We start from the raw sequence: 16,372 nt of genomic DNA, 5'->3' as shown, positions 1-16,372 counted from the left end.
TAGACAGAGATTGTAGCATTAGGGGCTGAGACTATTAAAGAAAGCTACCTTGTGGAGGTAAAGAACATTTTGCACCTGTTTGAAGTAGAAAACCACAGATCGAGAATAGCCTTTCAAGAGTCAAACATGACTAACCTACAGTAAATAGGCGCTCCTTTATTTTGTCTGTAGGTGGTAAACATGATTACATCAGACAACTCTGTGTATTTGTAATGATTGTTCTTTTGAGTGTGCGTATTCAGAGAATACTCAAGGGTCAAAAACTCTGAATGCCAACATTTTTTTTTGTGAAATATGTTTTTATTGCAGAATCAGGAATAAACATATCCAACAAGCCAACCTAGATCCCAATGGTACCCAGCATACAGTGCGATAGTAACACAATACACAGCCGATTAGCCCACATCCCGGAGGCTGGGCGGCGCTTCAATGACTTAGTACACTGGGGGTATCTCGGTGCGTGCTCCATCCGGGGCACAGGTCAAATGCAGCACCTCGTTTCTGCTTTTATCCCAAAACAACCAACCCACCCTCTCCATCTAGTCCTTGGCCATTCCAACGTCACGATACTGAAACATCACAATTACCTCCCTGGGCCATCCGGTTCCGGGAGGTTGCCGCTAGCCGGCAAACCACCCCCTCCCACGACTCCCTCCCAGTGCCCTCCCCTTCAACTGCTGCTAATGCGGGTTCTACCATCCCTTTCTAGCTCTAAGGTGACAACTATCAGGAAGAGTCGACAAGCAAGTAGTCACACGGAATCCCTCCCTATACCTGATCAGCTTCTTCGCCTTCAGTTAGGTAGTCCCTTAATGCTTGTACCACCAGCTCCCAGGACCTTGCCAGGTCCAAACTCTTTTCGTTACCAGTTCTAGTCGCCTGGCGCATTCGTGACACACTCTCACAACCCGACCACTTCACCAGTTCATTCCTCCACCTCCGTACTGACGGCCCCTCTTTGGACTTCCAGTGCCAAGTGATTTCACGCTGTGCCAGTATCAATCCCAACCCAATGAATTTGCTTGTCACCTTGGTCTTTTTGGTGTGCGGGAACCAAAGAAGCAGGCAAGCGGCCATGTCAAAGTCTACCTCCCGATCCCTAACAGTATTCAAGAGGTCCCCTACCTCAGACCAATAGTTCCCCAATTTCGGACAGCCCCACAGCATGTGGTCAAGATCCACCTCAGGTTCTAGACAACGTGGGCACATGGCATCAAGCACCTGGAAGTGTCGGCGCAACCTCTCCGGGGTCAAATACGCCCTATGGAGCACGAAAAAATGCACCTGTTGGAATCTCGCATTCCTCGTTCCTTTCCAGGTCCTATGTAGCACCTGACCCCAAATGGAGTCCGGGATCTGTTTACCGACGCTGGCCTCCCAACGCGACTTCAACTCAACCAACGGGGCCAGACCTTCATTTAACATCCTATTGTGGAGGCAGGTCACCGCCTTGACGGTGCCCGCTGCCATCACCACATATTGGCACACCATCGTCCCCTCCGGTTCAGCCAGTCCGCCCCCCCAGTGCCTCTGCACGGCCGCAACAACCGCCGCATGCAACAGGAAGGAACCACCTGGCAGGCCGAATTGACCCTGTAAGGTCTGGAACGGGGCCAGCGTCCCGTCCACATAGAGGTCTCCTACCATCTGCAAACCTAGGTCCTCCCACTCTAACAATTGGGACCAATCACCTCCGTGCGGTAAGGCAGTGAGCATTCCCAGCGGGATCTCCGGTGCATAAGGCCGGCGCTTCCCAGCCCTCCTCAGGTTCCTGTTCCAACACAATCTAAGCGTCCTTTCCTCCATCGTGAGGTCCCTACTAACCAGTCTCTGTTGCATCACGATCGACGACAAGACATGCCTCTGAACGCCGATCCCCCGGCCGTCCTCAGGTCCTCTGAATTCCCTGGCCACGTTCTGCGTCAGGACCTGGAGCTGCGCTGCCAGATAGTATAGCTCATAGTCGGGGACAGCCATCCCTCCTTCACACTTGGGTCGCATCAAGGTGGCTAAAGCCACCCGTCGGCGACCGTGGCCCCAGAGAAAGCCAGTCACCAACGTCCTTAGCTCTCGAAAAATACCCTGCGGGATCCACACCGGCAACGTTCTAAAATAATACAGGAGCCTCGGGAGTGCCACCATTTTCAACAGTGCCACACGGCCTAGTACAGACAGCGGGAGAGATGCCCAGAAGTCCACACTGCCTCTCAGTGCTCGAATACAGCGCCCCACATTCCCCTCAAGGAGGTCCGCCGCCGCATGGTAGATGCGCACTCCCAGGTAAACAAAACAAGAGGGTTCCCACACTACCGGCCTCGTGAGCTGCGGGCAGAGCGTGGTCTGCCGCAACGGAAACACACAGGTCTTAGTCCAGTTCACTCTGAGGCCTGAAAGCCTCCCGAACCTGCCCAACATGTCCACTGCGCCTTCTAGAGCCCTTCCAGAATCCGCCAGGTACAGTAACAAGTCGTCGGCATACAATGAAATGTAATGCGAGTCAGGTCCCTGCGCAATCCCGTCGAAAACAACTCCTGTTCTAGCCTGCGCCGCTAGCGGTTCCATTGCGAGGGCAAAGAGCAGAGGGGATAGCGAACAGCCTTGCCTTGTGCCCCTACAGACCGGATAAACCGAGGAGACCAAGGTCCCCAGCCGCACCCGCGCCTTAGCCGAAGAATAGAGCACTCTCGTCCAGCCCCGGAACCCCTCCCCAACCCCGAACTTCAACAGCACGCCATCTAGAAAATCCCATTCTAAGCTATCAAACGCCTTTTCAATATCAACCGTCAGCACTACTGGGCCTGGTTCCGCTGTGGCAGCACTATCAATGACCCCAATCAGCCGACGGACATTCATCGAAGTGCTCCTAGAGGGGATGAATCCCGCTTGATCCTTATGCACTAAAGAGGTCATTAGTGGTAGGAGCCTGGTGGCTAGGATTCGGCTCAAAATCTTGTAATCTACAGTCAGCATAGACAACGGACGAAAAGAAGAGACATCCAAAGCATCTCTGCCCGGCTTCAGCAGGGGCACAACCAGCGCCTCCGTCATAGAGTCAGGCAACCGCCCTAATTGTTTCGCCTCCGCATACACAACCTGCAGTCTGGGCGCCAACACTTCCATGAATTTGACGTAGAACTCGATCGGCAATCCATCCACCCCAGGAGTTTTGTTCCGCGCCATATGACTAATCGCTCCTCTTATTTCCGCTAGGGTGACGGGGCCCCCCAGATCCCGGGCTTCCTCCTCATCCAATACCGGCAAAGGGACCTGATCTAAGTAATTACCAATGTCCGTGGCCCCCACTTCGAGGTGGCTGGCGTACAGACCCGTGTAGTAGGACTGAAAGCGCCCCAGGACCGCTGACTGCGAATAAACCACCTCCCCGTCTTCCTGCCGCACACTCATAACCGGACATCCTCTAGGGTTCGGATCAGCCAACTTCGCAAGGAGCGTGCCCACTTTGTCTCGCTCCTCATGCACTTTCACCGCATACAACTTATAATCATAGCACCGCAATCTCTCCGTCTCAGTTGCCACCGCCTCTTTAGCACGCAACAAGCTATCTTGCAGCTTCGGCTTCTCGGGTCGCTGCTGTTCCACCCCTCTCAGCACTTCCTCCGCCTTCGCGAGGTCATTCAGCACAGTCCCTCTCACAGTCAGAAACCGTCCCATACATATCCCCCTCACCACCACTTTCATCGCATCCCATTAATTCGCTCTAGTCGCTGTTGACCCATCATTTACCGTGAAGTAGTCGTCTATGCCCTGTCGGACCGTGTCACAGAACGCCGGGTCATCCAGCGTCTCCGGACGAAGTCTCCATGTAGGGACCGCCGATCTCGCCCGCTGCCATTGCACAGAAATCAGCAGTGGGTTATGATCCGAAATGGTCCTAGACAAATACTCAGTGTGAATCACCACATTCGCCAGAGACTCGCAACACAGCACCGAATCCAGTCTAACATGCAGATCATGCAGTGCTGAGAAGTAGGAGTAATCACGGGTTTCGGGGTGCTGCGCCCTCCAGACATCCACCAAGCCCCACCTCTCCTGCCAATCCCGCCTATGGGTCGCGAGTCTGCGCACTGGGGAGTCCACCAAAGGCGGGTGTGACCTGTCCAACAGCACATCTGAAATGGAGTTAAAATCCCCCGCCAGCAATATAGGGCCCGCCAAATAATACGCCAGTGAGCGCGACAAACCCTCAAAGAAGTGCGCTTGATCAGCGTTGGGGGCATAAATGTTACACAGGACCACCTCCCTACCACACAGCCGTCCTTCCACCACCACATAACGGCCCTCCGGATCTATTTTCTGGCTCGTGACTTGGAATGGCGTGCCCGCTCTGATCCATATTAACACCCCTCTGGCAAATGCTGAGTAGGTTGTGCCAAACACCTGACCCCGCCACCTCCTCTGTAACGCCCCACATTCCTGCTGAGTCAAGTGAGTCTCCTGAAGCATCGCTATCTGAATGCCCCGCCTCACCAAGTAGGCATGTACCTTGTGGCGCTTAACCATAGTTCGAATACCCCGGACATTCCATGTGACACATTTCAAGTTAGGTAACGTCCCCATAGAGCATCACCCCCAACAGTGGCGCACGCCAATAAATGTGACCCGCATCGCAGCAATTGTACAACCCCTTCAAAACACACCCCTTAACTCCCATCCACCCCCTCCCCAGGACAGGGCCTAGTAACCCAGCTTCAGCCCCGTTCCAAACCGCAAACACCCAACACATCACACTAGTCTGTAGTCGACACCACAGAAGACCTTAAGGGTCTGATGAGGACTATGGAGCCCCAAACCAGGACGACAGAGCGACCACCCCGCGCCCATAGCCCCATACTGCTAAAGCAGCCCCATACCTGGCAGTCCAATAGGAGTCAGGAGCGTCCAGGCCTTACAAGCAGTTCAGCGGCCACGAGCTTCACCCATTAAATATACCATCTGAAGTTTGTGGGGTGACCTCCGGCCCCTGCGCTCCCCCCACCTCCGAGTCTTCATCACCGGTCTTCTCCCCTTCCCCTTCCGAAGCCGAACCCCTGGAGGTGTCCTCTCGTTGCGAGCCCGTGATGTTCGCCGTGGCCTCCAATGCACTCTGTCTATCGGCCAGCATTTGCGCCTCTCGCTCGGCCCGTTGGCGCCTATTCCGGGAGCGGATGCGCTGCGACTTCCTGACCCTGACCGGCTTCGCACGATCCCTGGCGGGCCTGTGTGCACGATCCGTCCCCGCACGATACAGTTCCAGCCAGGACCATGCTTCATCCGGTGTCTGGAAAAAGTGGGTTCTGTCATCCACGACAATCCGCAGCTTGGCTGGAAAAAGCAGGGAGTATTGAATCCCTTCCTCCCTCAGCTCTTTCTTCACCGACAGAAAGGAAGCCCTGCCCCGCTGCACTTCCTGCGTGTAGTCCGGAAAAATCGTCACCTTGCTGTTTTCCACCTGGAAGGGCCCTTGGGATCTCGCCCTTTGGATCAGCAGATCCCGGTCTTTGTAGTGCAGCAGTTTGACCACCATCGGTCGGGGCGGTCTGCCCTCCAGGGGCGGTTTGGCGGGCACTCTGTGCGCTCGTTCCAGCGAGAAGAAGGGTGATAGACCCTCCGGCGCCACCACTGTCCGAAACCAGTCCTCCATGTAGGCCACTGCGTCACCCTTCTCGATTTTCTCCGGGAGCCCCACCACCCGCACATTGTTCCGGCGGTTGCGTCCTTCCGCATCCTCTGCCCTACGCTCCAGGAGTGCCAGGCGACGAACCACGTCCTCGAGTTTATGCTCCGCGGTGACCACGGCCGGTTTCAGCTCCTGGAGCAATTGTTCGTTGGATTTCACTCTATCAGAGAGCTTAGCGTGGTCCGCTCTCAGCAGGCCAAGCCCCGTCGCCACCTGCGCTATGTCCTGGTGTAGTTCGTCCTTCGTGGCAGTAATCGCGGCCAATATCGCATCGAGGCGGAGATTCAACCGTTGCTCTTGCGACGAGGGCTCCGTCGTGAAACCGTCCTCAGCTTCCTCCGATCTCCTTTCCCTGTGCGCCTGTGTCGTGGCGGCTCCAGTCCCCTGCGCGGCCATCTCGAGCGCGGGACGCCTGCCACTCGTGCAGCCTCCTCCAAAGGTGGCCGGTGACGACAGATCCACCGAAAGTACCAATCCCGGGCCCGCTCAGCACCAACGACGAGACAGCCAAGTAGGCGCAGATCATTTATCCCCGGGCTAGCGTGGTTATGTGGAGCCAGCTGTCCCACGCCCTCGCCCCGTCGCCAACCTCCGGCCCAGAAGGTGTAAGCCCTACCGATCAGGCCGGCAGCCGTGAGTCCGTTGTCCCGGGCTGAGCAAGCCCTCTGCTCCTAGTAATTTCAGACACTGTGCATCACAGCCAGGGCGACCAAGCTTCTCCTCCGTGTGCGGTTGGGCCTCACGGTACCCCGCTGTCTCAGCCAGTAGCAAGCGGGCAACACACTGCCCCTGGTGCGGAGAGGATCAAGTCAGGGCCGCGGGGGGCGCCCCAATCCAGGTGCCAGGCAGGGACCGGCAGCCTCCTCCCCCAGCAAGCAGGTCATTCCATTGGCCATGTGCCGGGCAGAAACGGCAGTCTCCCCATGGCGCCTTTGCCCAACTCCAAAGGGGCTACCAGCGATCACTTCCAGCACGCCAGGCCCAAATGCAGCCCCCCTGGCAATGCCCTGAGATGCCCTTATGTGGGCCGGAGTGCGCCGGCCACCCCGGTCACAGTGCACCCCACAGTTCCAAGCCTGTGCTCCCACGCTGGTCACCAAGCAGGGCGATCGACCCTCCAGCTGCCACTCAGCCCGCTCACCCTCCGGGGCATGCAAGCGCCGTGCTCCGCTGCTCCACCAGCGCCCTGATGAGTCTCCGCTCGCTGCAGCACACACAGCAGCCGGGCGGCCCCTCGCATCAGTGGGATCTCCGGCCGCGCTGCTCGAGCCCAGCCCCAGCGCTCCAGTCGGCCGGAGGAGCCGGTGGGGGAGGGGGTGCCGCTACCGTCAGTCCTCCGCACTGCTCTCCGCCGCCGCACCGGGTCCGCACCCGCTGTCCTTCCCTCAGTTCTCCGCCTCTCGACGGACCTCCAGGCGCCTCCAGACGGCCCCGCACCGCTCCCCACACAGGTTCCGGAGCTTCACTCCGACGGCGCCGCCATCTTGATTCCTTTGTCCTGCCAGCCGGGCCGATCTCCAGGTCCGGTCCACGCGGCTTCCAGGGTCCCGACGGGGATTAGACGGTCCCCACCAGGTCAGCGACCCGCCAAGGCCTCATTAGTGGCTGCCAGGTGGCATGGGGCAAGATAAATCAGGAGTAAGGACGGGACTCGGCGCGGAGCAACTCGCTCACGCTGCCATCCCGGTCGGCGCCGAAACCACGCCCCCCTCTGAATGCCAACATCTGGCACCATGTTGGAACATAATGGGTTGCCATTTTTGTTCTGCATTTTTTAGATTGCTGCAGTACTGTTGCCTGAAGCACTGTTACCTCATTCTTGCATGCATGCAGGTGATTGTCTGTATGATGTCATCTATAATTATGTCAGAATGTGTTTGAGCAATTTCTAGCAAGGTGCTGCATAGCTGGTGGTGTGCAGTAGCATGTGAGGAAAAAAAAGGAATAGGGAGGGGCAGGTTAGAAGTATTTAGCTCAGCAGTGTAGGAGCAGTGTGGAGGCGTGTATGTGTGGGCGTGATCAGAGGTGGGCGATGTGTAGGTGAAGTGCCTAGAGGCCTGGTGTGCTCTGCTCATGGCACAGCATGTTCCCAACTATAAAGAGGCATCTGGAGCAGCACAGAAAAGGGTTTCACATATGTGTAGCATTGCTTTGGGTTTGTGTAGGCGATGTGTGAGCCATGGATGTGCTCCAATAATGGAGCAGCAAGTGCAGGTAAGAGATAAGAAAATTGCATGCTGATACACATTGCTTGGTAACAGTCACCTTGTATTGAGCAAAAGGTCTGAACTTGATCAGTTGGCTTCTCTGGATGTTTTTCACACATGGTGTGATAACCGACTTATAAACACAACATAGAAACACAATTGTGGATGCCCTTGACGCACGTTAGAAAAGAGAGCTATATGTTTGCTGCATTTACAGGATCAACTGAGCATATTGAATTCGGGATTTCAATCTGAAAATCACTATTTGATTGTAGATGACATCCTAGCTAATAGGTCTGTGCTTTCATCTGGAGGAAAGGTTAGTGACATTGCTAGTGTGCCACATTATTTGCAACGCTTCCAATTTTCTCTGTTTTTTTTTTTACTCAATACAGGGTCCCGTGTTTTTTTTTTATCACATATACACTTGTATGTATATACAGACTAAAAACAAGTAGTTGTCCTGTCCAAACTTATCCTGCATTTTATTAGACTACTTTGGATTGCTGCGTGTAAACTGAACTTAAAGTCTCTTTGCCTTGGGCATAAAGTCTATTCACAGGCCATCCAGCTTTGTTGGGCTTTAAGTTAGATGAAAAAACGAGGGGGTCTCTGATAGGAGCGTGGCAGATGAGATTAAGGGCGTGGCTTAAAAATACGCAGGGTAAAAATCTGTGTTTAGCATAGTGTGCCCCGACTGGTATTTTGCTGCTTCTTTCATTGCATACAGATATACAATTCAACAAGTAACATTACGCCTTCAACAAGGCAGGGCAATTGGCTTTGAAAATGGTTGTTAGTTGAGTAAGATAAATAAGCAACAACTATGGCTTCGTTCTAAAGAATATTGACAATGCTTCAGTTCGGAAATGTTGAGACTGTGAAAGAACTATAACGAATCTCTTTGAAGTTATCCCAAAGACAGTGAAGGGTGGTAGTGCTGCTGAGTTAAGTTTTTTTTTATCTCACTTTTTATCTCACCCTGAGGGTGATGGCAAAAATGGAAAGCCCGATAGAGACCCGCATCAGCATCTGCTTTTTTAGAACTGCCGGTGCTGAGTACCGGCAGGACCTGGCCTAAACAGTCCAAGACTCAAAATAAGCTCCCTCTTGTTTTTCTGTCAAAGTGACCCTTCCTTTAGAGGGGGCAGACCGTTCTCCTATCTTTTAGCCAAACTTTGGAATCATCAGACTCATCTCACTTGTTGAATGTTATTCGGCCTGTTTTCACGAGTTACTGTGAACAAGGCTCTACTAGTTGTCATTCGCTGTAGCAGGGCTGCTCTAAGTTCCGAGACACCTACCTAAGGAATCCTGTATTTATCATACATGCCAACCCTCCCGATTCAGATGGGAGACACCGACTTCAAGGCTGGTCTCCCGCCTCCCGCCTCCCGATCCCTGCATGCAGAAACCCGATTCAGATTTTTGTAAAACTGCTAAAATTAAAATGTAGATTTCTGTCACGTTCGCTCCAATCTCCCCATCCAAGAATTACCTCTGACATCAAAGGCTTACGTTTTGCGCTTAATTCTTGAAATAGCGCCGCTGACAGTCTTCAACATTTTATTTTTGACAGTTTTACATAGCACAAACAAAAACAGAGTTTAGATCTTTGTTTTGGTTTGCCAAAAATGAAATGCTGATCATCTGTCACCTTACATACCAATAGACTTGGTTCCAGGCAGATTGCCTCTGTTTCAATATGTCAGTGTGGGAAATACATTATTCCGAATATTTTTTTTTTTTACTCTCCCACTTCCCTGCTTTAAAATGTTGGCATGTATGATTTATGTAAAAAAAAAAATATCGGAAAAAAATAAAACTGGTCTTTGATGAACTCTTCATGCTTGGCACCAAGCTTTCCAGACAAATTTCGCTTTGTATTGACTGCAGGAAACGTGTTCATAAACTAGAAATGCCTTGGGTGTTGTAGTTCCGCTGTCCCATACATCTATCCTGTAATTCTGATTGACAACACCCCTCGTTTCAATGATCACGGACATTCGTATGTACCAACAGTTTTATGCAGAAACAACTTAATATCTTCTGAACACCAGAAGAGGCGGGTGGATGGACAGCATGAGCTCACTCGCACTGATGGGAAGGATTTCGGGTTCCCCATATCTTATTCCAGCATCTTTCTTAAAAGCACTAATATTCATTAAAGTAACGTTAACTAAACTATAATAACATGTATTGTTTTATTCTAAAGGATTCGACATATAGTGCAAAAATCCTCCAGCTATCCAAGGGCGTGTTCAATTTCAGCATAATTAAATGTGGGGAAATGCGAGTTGCAATTCATTTTTATGAGACAAAAGGCATCTGGACTATTGCTGAATAACCAAGATATAAATACTACGAGAAGGTACAACCTTTGTGTTTTGTACCGTCCCGTGCCGGTAGAAAGAGCCTCGTCGGTGCGAACACAGGAAAATCCCTGTACAGAAAAGAACCTTTGGGAACAGAAAAGGCTTCCGTTTGCCAACACGTGAACGAGTACTTGCACTACGAGGGTGGCTGCCTTTTTCTGAACACCAGTTTCAGTGACCTTGGTAAAAAGATTGTGGCAACTCTCGACATGCAATCATTATTGTCCATTCATGCATTGTAGGCTGGAGCCAAATGCAATTTAATAGCCATCATTAACCAACAAACAACAGTTCGGTTTTAACAATGTTTGCCTGTTCTGGTATTTGTCCGCGACCTGCTGCTCATCATAACTCTGCTCCCACGGTTTATTTGTTCCTCGTTGGGGACCCCAACCAAAGTAAACCAGTTGCTGTGTGCTTAGACATATATAATACACAGGAGCCTGCAAACCCTGAATAAAAGACCCTCTCTAGTTTCCTTATTACAGGCGACTTATGACTCACGTAGTCCCTTGTAATAAACAAATGGCGTGGTCACCTAACTGTAATAACTTAGTATTGTATTGTAATTGCATTTATATAGCGCTTACTACCCCTGACGAGGCGTCAAAGCGCTTTTTCGGCGGGTAGCACGCTACTCCGGGACCCACAGAGTATTAGTGTTGAATTAGTATAGTGAAACATGCAAGTACATTTTAAGTGGTGGATAGGTTAGTCAGTTATTTGGATTTGGAATGATAGCAGAAGGATAGAGTAGGACAAAGGTTTGTATTTATTTATCGCTCGCTTGTTGACGCATGCTATTCAGGGAGCCTATAAAGGATTAGTGATGAATTAATATGGTGAAATATGAGGTAATTTCAGTGGTGGATATTAGTCTGTTGCTTGGAGTGAGAAGGATAGCGGATGGATAAAAGGAGAAGAAAGATTTGCATTCATATAGCACTAGTTACCCCTGATGGGTGTTGAAGCGCTTTTCTGGCGAGAAGCACGCCACTCCGGAACCCATAAAGGATTAGTGTTGAAAATTAGTATAGTATAAATATGAAGTAATTTGAGTAGTAGATATGTTATTCAGTTATTTGGGCAGTATATTAGTATAGTTGAATATGGAATATGGGATTTGAGAAGTGAAACATGTTAGTCTGTTAATTTTGATTGAAAAAGGATAGTGGAGGGATAAAAGAGTGAAGGATTTGTTTTTGTTTTTTAAGTCTTAGCAGTAGGAAGAGGCTTTTGGATGAGTAAAAAGGAGTTTTGGAGGGAAGGTGTCAGAGGGGAGAGTTTAGAAATGTTTGTTTTAGGGGATCGGTGTAGTAAAAAGAGGTGTCAGATGATGCAAGGAGGGGTAGAGCAGGAGAGAGTCTAGAAAAGGTTATTTTGGCGATCATAGTAGTGGTATGGGGTTTGGGATAAATGAGAGAGTTGATGTAGAAGATATATTAATAGATCTATAGGATGAGAGATGGGTAGTGCATTAGAAGGAGTAGTAGAAAGAAGTTTGAGATGAGTCAGAAAGGTTGGGCTAGAAGATATATTGAGCGAAGTATAGGCTGAGAAATAGGTTAGTGCAATGGAAATGCTAAATTAGAAGAAAGTGATACATATATAGATCCATAAGTACATTGAACGTATATAGATACATAAAAGAAGTAAGTATATTTAGATTAAATATATTGATAGACGCACAGGATGAGAAATAGGGTAGTGCATTGGATATGCTTTTTCAGGAGAAAAGTAATAGACACACAGATCAAAGTACATGGAAGGTACAGAGATGCACAATGGATGAGAGGCGGTTAGAAGAGAGGTGCTGTATTGCTGTATCTGTGTTAGGTGTGGTGGAAGAGTGAAAGCTTGGCATTGGAGTTTGTTCCTTTGTGTGCTTTGAAAGGTGGGTATGTGTATGTATTTTTTGATGGTAACTATTATGAGGTGTTGCGCTATGAAGATCTTGTTGCGCCGGTGTGTGTGATATGTTTTGCTTTTGAGGTGTGGTGAAAAGGGGTGCTGATGTATATGTTTCATGCACCTGATTTGGTTGTGTAGTATTGTTTGTGAGAGGAGGTTGTGACGTAGAGGGGGTGGTGATGTGTTTGTGTAAAGTGTATGTTGTGTGTAGGAGGGAATGAAGTAGAGGTGAGCGTGTTTATCTTAGACAGGTTTGTTTCAGGAGTTACAAAGTGTGGTGGTGTGCAGGGTGTGTGTTGTGTGTTAGTGTTATTATGGTAGAAGGGAGAGGAGGGTGTTTGTTGGACAACTGATGGAAGGATCATTATATATTTGTTAGTGATAAAAGGTGGACTGTTAGGTGTAACCACAGCAGGGAGAATGTGTCTGAGTGGGATGTAGTTATTTATGGTGTTGATTGGCGTTGTATTAGTAATGAGTGTATTGGTTAGTGGTATAGGATAAAGTTGTGTACTGTTTGTAGGTGATGGTGGATATGTGTGGTAGTTGGGATAGTAGGGTGTGTAGATGTGGTTTGGTTGGGTTGGTGGTGCATGCTCGTACATTAATCTGTGCATAGTGTTGTACGTGGTGTATATTTGGTGTGATTGTGTTGCTCTGTTTGTGGTTGTGGATGGTGTGGGCTGGGTATTGTTAAATGAGAAAAAGGGCAGCATTTCTGGCCCTAGTCCCGACCAGTCTCGAACAGGCCCAAACAGGCAACTACCCTTGTCCTCTCAGCCCTTAACAGGCCCAAACAGGCAACTACCCTTGTCCTCTCTGCCCTTAGCCTCCAGCAGGGGAGGGGAAAGGTAGGTCTTTGCGCATGAGTTTCTCATATATGTGACATTTTCACTTTCCTTGTTGTTTTACTGCCGGGTGCAGCTTAGCTCCACATCCTCATAATTGCTCCCCATTCCAACAATTCATCAATTTTTGAGTCCCTTCACTCCCAAGTTCCTGTCAGTCTGTATAATTTGTTCTCGGGCTCATTGAGCTGACAGTTGAGTAATGATTACACCTCAATAGACCAATGCTGGATAACCACCTTCTGTGAGAACAGATGTTCACCCGGACTCATTATATTAGCTGTTTCTTTTGCAAAAATAAAGTCAGTCGCCCATGTCAACAAAAGCAAGTGGTTGGGTGCCATAGTGTATGCATGTCGGTCATCTGCCACAGTCTTGAAGGCTACTAGAGCAAGCACATTCCTGTGTAACTGTGAAATATCCATTTAGGAGAGTATGCAAAATATTTCCAATTACGAATATTAAGTGACCAGATTTCCAAGAATGTTGACTGAATGTCTCTTTGTGCAATCTCTTGATAAGTACAGTAGTGGCTCTGATTTAGCATTTCATTGAAATATGCCAGCCCGGCACATAAGAGATAGTGTGGCTCAGTTCAACTGGATTCAAGCCTGACTCGCAACAGAAAATTCTGTATCTTGCTTTCTCTGCTACCTCGCTTTTTGGTCCGCTTATGAATTGACCACCTGATTGTATGATGGTACAAGTGGAAACTTTGAAACTGGTCTGACTAGAAAAAAGTAAATATTCCAAAGATCGTATTGCAGCTCCGAGGAGAAGAGATAACATCAGGAGTAAGGTTCAAAGCATCAATTGCAGCAGCTCCTGACTCGTTAGAAACAAATTTCCCACCAACAGACATGTTCTGTGTGCACAGGTAGGCTAAAGCTATCTGTAGCAAGAAATACCCCTGCACCTCAGAAACAGAAGCCGCCTCCTACACTTCACCTGTAGACCAAACTTGTATTGAGAATCAAATCAGATAGCATTGTAGTCTGGCCAAATGTAGCAGAAGGCTGATGGTGCTGAATATTGTGAAAAGACACTTTCATTCTACGAGGGCTCTAATTATGAGTTTCATGTATTTTGGTGTGGGGATACTGGGAGGCAGAATCATAGATTCTGGCTTGTATCCCTGCACCAAAATACAGAGATTGCGTTATTTTCCATGGAATGAGGAAGAACATGTGGGCCTGGTAACACCAGGCCCATTTTCGTGCATTTTTCTCCTTTCTGGCTCTTTACCTACATCAGTTTACTGCCTGCTAATTACTAATAGCTGTTGTAAATGGATGCAGGTACTTTGTTTTGGTTTGTAGTAAAGGTACACTGGGATAAGGACAGGGGCAGTAAATTGTGTTTAAGAAGAATGCCACACCTTACCCCAGAAGTAAGCAGTCGAACCAGTTTCTTCAATTAGAAGGCAAGATGGTATTTTCATGGAAGGAAATAAGATTTCTTCGTTTGCACAGTTTGCCAGCAGTTCTTCAAAAACGTGTTAGGATTCAAAGCATCATCTTGCATTCTGCTGCCTTCATCACAAATCGTTTGGACCTTTGGCTAGGTTGTTGCACCAGTAGCGGTGCAATTCAACTAAAACAGGGAACTAGAAAGTGAGTTGTGATCATTAAAATTCTTCACAATAACTTGAAATTTGACAAACATGTTTCTCAGGCCTCCTGAAATAAATATCTCCCATTATCATTAAGGAATGTGCATCATTTGCAGAGTTCTTAAAACCGCCAAAAAAGGGGCAACTTTGTAATATGGCAGAGGTTATTATGGCTGTGATTATCATAAAAAAAATTCACCACAAGTTTTTTATGATACTTAACAGGATAAGTTGCATATTTGTGGAGTTGGCAGCCAATAATGTGGCTTTACAGTTCAGAAACACTGCCACTAGAATCAAGAGACGTCCTTTAGGGAAGAATTGCTGGAATAGAGAAAGAAGTCTAAGAAATAGTTCAATTTAAGCCAAGTTTCATTCAGAGAGATAACGTAAAAAAATGTAAGAAGAGAAATCCAGTATGGGTTGTTTTTTGCTGCAAATCTGCAACGTTCAAAGAAAATGCATTCAGTACATTAAGGTTGTTTGAGGGAGGCTCTGTATCTGGGCTAGCCTTTAGTCCTGTGCCCTCTCTGCAATGACTGAAATAGTAGTTATAAGAGGATGGTTTAGTCAATCATTACTGTTCTTTGTATTCAATGGGTCAAACCTATTGAACATGGGCATGGTAAAACCACTACTGTGATGAAGACACTTGACACATAGCACCTCTGGTAGTGTGTTTGGGCAGTTTGTAAGGGTGATCTCTTAAAACAGGAAAACAAAGAAATACTGTTATCCTGCCTTGAAGAGACTGAATGTGTGTTAGTTTATATAAAATATTACCAGTTAAACCGGTCTGTTTAAAATGAATCACCATACAGTCATCGGATCACTGCTTCATACCGTTCCCGAACCTAGGAAACTCCTTCCACCATTATAATGTCATCATACATTTGGCACCCTTCTCCTACCTTCAACCCATGGAACTACTTTATTTTGTATTGACTTGGGACCCATGGGAGGCACATTAATTACAACTATGGCAAAGGGAGTTGTTTCTGAACTAAGCTGATAAGAGGATATAGGCTTTAACAATGGTTTGGGCTGCAAAATAGGGCCTGTAGTTCTAGAGTGGTATGGTCGCTGCTCAGAATTAGTGTCGGTAAAACGGGGTTCAATAGATATGACATCACTATGAACCTTGGTCCCTGGTGAAGGCACAGTGGGGTTGGAATTACTAAAGTTGCTCTCTGGGTTGGACAATAACATAATTAAGGTGCGATTTCAAGAGTGGTTTTAAGGCATAATCCCTTCCCCCAAGAGGTAGTGACTAATGTAAATTGGTAGAAATTCCAATTGCCGTAAAATGGCTAGGAGCCTTTAATTGTGGGGCTAGCTGCGGCGTTGTGTTCTCAATAGCTAAGAATCATGCTTGTACCTCTACAGATAGCCCTTTTATCAAAGACTCTAAGTGAGCCAGAGCAAAATCAGGTTTGGTTTGCCTTTGGGTAGTCCTTCCATTCCTCTCAGTTTTAGGCTCGCCACTTTGAGTAAGGGTGGTTCCCTACCGCCTTGCCTCTGATGTCTGCCGACTGATTCAGACTGGCTTAGTTTGGCCCAGTCTTCATCTGGGTGTGTCCAACACAGCTGGAGAGGGAAGCATGCTTTGTAGTGCTAAACAGGTCCTTCTTCTTCCACTGTGTCAAAGTGAAGCCTGGGAGGTGTAGCCTCCCCCGCCCCCAAGGCAGGAAAAATGCCAGCGAATAGTCCTGGATCCCACGCAGTAGGAGCAAGAAATGTGC

General features: G+C 48.6%; 1 protein-coding gene across 1 annotated transcript in view; it reads left to right on the top strand.

The window, feature by feature from the left end:
- Positions 1 to 16,372, top strand: part of USP53 (ubiquitin specific peptidase 53) — a 250,197-nt gene that overhangs the window by 197,481 nt on the left and 36,344 nt on the right. The gene's annotated exons all lie outside the window — the stretch shown is intronic.

This window comes from Lissotriton helveticus, chromosome 2_1, assembly GCF_964261635.1.
Source record: "Lissotriton helveticus chromosome 2_1, aLisHel1.1, whole genome shotgun sequence".
NCBI lineage: Eukaryota > Metazoa > Chordata > Amphibia > Caudata > Salamandridae > Lissotriton > Lissotriton helveticus.
Note: the sequence above shows the minus strand (reverse complement) of the source record. Positions and strands in the feature narration are given on the sequence as shown.